Raw genomic sequence first — 4,391 nt, forward strand, 5'->3', positions numbered from 1 at the left:
TGGCTGCACTGAAAATGCAACCTGTTCATGAAGCAGCTTTTTCCAATTATTGCTTTAACAATAATCCAAAAACTATAATATAATGTTAGAGAGCAGCAACACACAGAAAAAATACTAATTTACAGTATCTTGATTGGATTCATACTCATTTTAATTGATGAACAATGAATCAAACCTTAGAAGATAAAACCTAAACTGAATGACCGAACCTGCTTTTCTTGCCATTTATGCAACCCCAGCGTAATTCCTGCAAGTGCATCGAGGAGGAAACACGTTCTGCTGCACATCCTCTCTGATCCGATATGTTTGATGTTGCAGCCATATGGGAGTGAGAAACTCACTCTGCTGTGCACATGTCATTCCATGTATTTAAACAATTTCCAGTGAGGGGAAACAAAAGCAAACAACACTGTTCAAACAACGCTGCTCTCTTGGGCCTCTAATTTCCCAAGAGAGCAGCGTTCACACCCCAACTCCCATTGATTCCCATTGTTTCTAAGCTNGCTGGAAGTAAGGAGTCTTTTTAACTTGTCATATTATTGAGAAACAAACCTGTAGATACACAAAAAATGTGTTTAATGGGCAGATAACTCCGCCATTTATTAGTTTATTTATTTTTTGTTTGTTTGTTTTTAACACCAATCATAAATTTTGCACAGTGACTGTTTGAGGCTTTCTATTCTGTATTTCTGAATCAGAATCAGAAAACTTTATTGATCCCCAGAGGGAAATTGCAATAATAACAGCTGCAACTGTTTCCATAAGCATTAGAGAAAAAGTAAAAAGGAAAAAAATAAAGGAAAAAATATTAGAGCACAATAGGAAGAAATCAGTATAAACACTGGTGAACCAATTGAGCACAGAAAACAATCAGCATACTTTACACATCTATAGTGTGTAAATAGAGAATAAAAACAGTATGGCTGATGCAGACGTCCCATCAGATATCATTAGATGTCCTTACAGTTTTCATACATCAAAACTTTGGCCTTTTGTCAGCTTTGATTTTTTTAAAATCAAGTCCAAAACTTCAGAATTTCTTCAGGCATTTTTTTTGGTTTATCTATTTGAATGCATTTAATATTCTTTGTTGAAAAATAAAGCGATTCCGTTTGGTTCAGCTGTGAACACAATTCTGCAGACGTGCGGAGTGTTTTTAACAGGTCCCAGCTTCCTGCCTCCTTCGTGCATTTTCATGAGGATTGTGCCCTTGTGTGCGCTTTGAATGACGTCATGTTTTGTGATTGTTTGGTGATGATTCATTGCTTTCAGTGTGGCCGTTGAAACTGTGAGAGAAAGGGGGGAAAAAGCAAACACAGAGCTTTCAGCCTGCTCTTGTTTTCTTTGGAAGTGCCTGACTGTAAACAAGAGAGGAAGTTGGAGGAAATAATAGTGTATATATTGATGTTACTTTACCTATAAAAATAATGTAATTATTAAATGAATGCCCATTATATGTGTGCCATTTTATAACATGTCTCACCTTTACAACAAAAAAAATATTAGAAAATCCGATCAAAATTGACCACGTTATGGTTATTTAAATAGTAAATACACACACACATTCATGTAAAGAGTGGGCGAGCTCACCGACCCAAGATGGCCGCTGTGTGAGGACGTCAGAGACTCCGCTATGACTTATCTAGCCTTTACAAATATATCTATGCTTGCAATAACGTCATTGTAGGAGGGAGACAAGTGGACATGAAGGCCTCCTTTACCCCTCTCTCAAACCAATGTTCCTCTCAATCAAGGATGAGAACATCTTCATCACTGAAAGAGTGACCACTGGCTTGTAGAWGAGTGTAAACTGCAGAGTCCTGGCCTGATGATGTTGCTCATCTGTGCTGGCTCATTCTTTTGAACAGTACCACGCCGTTACTGCAAGTATGACTCAGCTCCCTGTGAGCAAAAGGTGTGAATCGGGGTTTCAACAATAATCAGGTGATGGAGCACATGACCTTCTATGAACAATAGAGCCAATCAAAGCACTAATGACTTATTGTTAGGTGATGCCCTTCTTTTGCATGTGACCAACCTGTTTGTCCATCATGTGGGGGCAGTGCTTATAAGGCTGAGTTCACCTGAAACTCCTCAGACTGAAGAAGTTTCTTGGAGAAGAGACGAAACATTTTATTAAAGAAGAATCCCTCCAGAGAACTTACTTGTTTTTTTCTTTTTAATCCACAGAACACCATTTCCAAAAATCAGAGATATTCTTTGAAACAAAAATGCATTTTTTAACTGTAACTCTGCTTGACATGATTCATGCAGCCTGCATATTGCGTTATGTGTTGCTGTCACGTTCTTAATGAATTATTTTCTAAGCAGGCAAGGCAGCATCTGTTATTGAGTCATTATTTGCAAACTCCCCTTGTCGCGTGGACTTAACAAATAAACACGTTTCACTGAGTGATACAGAATCACYACAGCTCATTTTCTGTCCAATTACTTGTTCAAAGGCTTGAACCTTAGGCAGTGTGATTCAAAAACAACAGGGGTGAGKAAAGGAAAAACATTTGAAGAAAACTCTTGAGGACACGTTTACAGCATCCCTGTGTGAACTTTACTAAACCATCCCTCTACACACTGACTGCACTTTTTTTCTGTACACGCTTTGTTTCTTTTTGTGTCAGTTAAATTTTAATAACGTGTTTTAACGTGTGAATGAGCACACGGCACAWATGGATTTCTGATCAAACCCACAGAAAAACAAACACAGACACCTGTTTCATGTTGAAACAGGTGCCTGTGTGTATTCTTCAAAGTTGACAGAAGGTAAACTGAATGGTCAGATTTATCAAAACATTCAGCAGACTGATTCATTGATCAGTCCATCCATTATCTTCCAGTTGTTCCGGAGTTGGGTCGAGGTGGCAGCTTGTGCAGGGAGGTCCAGACCTCTTTTTCCACAGCCACCTCCTCTAACCCTCTCTGATTCCATAACACGTTATCACTCCCGACTCGTCAACATATTGACACTTGGTCAGGTACCGTATGCATCCAGTTTGACGCATCAGGTATCCCCCTCATGTCAGTCATTGCTACCCGCGGCTTTTCCGGCTTGCACCACTTTATAGGGGTCTTTGGGTTGTGCTCTGTGGTTAATATGAGGGATCAGGATTAATGGTTAATTTTAGGTACTGAGGTCGGGGATAGGCTGTATAGGGCTAATATAAGTTAAATTTAGAGTATGGGACAGTTAGTTGTCGTGCATTTCCTACTCTTTTCAAAAATATGACAACACACTCCTCCTTGTCTGCCTCATCTCGTTAAGAACGGATGCGAGGGGGGTACCCGACACATCCGAAGCTGGACYCAGACGGCTACCTGACCAAGTGTCAATATGTTGATGAGTCGGGAGTGAGAATAGGTTGGATTCCAAGGCGTTCCCAGGKCAGCTGAGAGAAATAATCTCCCTCTAGTGTGTCCTGGGTCTTCAACTAGGGTCACCTCCCAGTCAGATAAGCCCAAAGCAYCAGATGCCTGAACCACACCAACTGGCTCTTTTTGATGTGGCGGAGAAGTGGCTCTACTCTGACCCCAGATTTACACTGCATGAGGCTCCGGACCAGTCTGATCTGCTCCGTCATGCATGTCATGACATTTGTTTTCACCCTGATTCACACTATGTGTAGCTCTTCTCCAGTGCAAACCACAGAGGTGCTCTGACAAGCACGCACAGGAAATACAAGATTGTGCAATAAAGCCGGCCATGATATAGATGTCAGACAAAAATATTACAGGGGTATTATAATGTAAAATCAACTTTTTTGAGTTTTATATCATGTTATAATGTTATCCTCTCATCAAAAACATGCCCAGAGTCTGACTTTGACTCATTCATGCACGTTTGAGAAATCCCGTAGTGTCCTGAGGCAGCCGGGCAGTGGAGKAAAAATGACCGGTTGGGACTAGAATCGACTTTTGGGATCAGCTCCTCCTCTGYGCTGTGTCTCCAAGCCGAGRTTCCTCATCACAGAGCACCCACCRGGCTGTGCTGAAATGGGRGGGACAGAAGCAGAAGGAGGTTCTTGAAGAGACAGAGGCCAATTTCAAGGTGTTTAGAAACAGATATGATGAGAAGTCAAGTTTATTTTKTATTTAAACGTAAAAACAGCATTTTAATAACAACAAAAGGTGACATAGATACTTTATTATGGTATAGAATTTAAATATATGCCTGAGAAACACACAATATTGGCCCTTTAATTCTGTGGAAGATGGACTGAAATTAGCAGTTGAAACTGCATCACTTGGTTTTTTTTTAATCCATATTTCATAATGAAATCCACATGTTCAGTGTATACACAGACTTCAGCTACACTGTGGAGAAAACTCATTTCGACCACCTGTATCCGTGATTATTCCTTCAGTCACCACCCAATGCT

This window comes from Austrofundulus limnaeus, unplaced genomic scaffold (genome assembly GCF_001266775.1).
Source record: "Austrofundulus limnaeus strain Quisiro unplaced genomic scaffold, Austrofundulus_limnaeus-1.0 Scaffold19, whole genome shotgun sequence".
Classification (NCBI taxonomy): domain Eukaryota; kingdom Metazoa; phylum Chordata; class Actinopteri; order Cyprinodontiformes; family Rivulidae; genus Austrofundulus; species Austrofundulus limnaeus.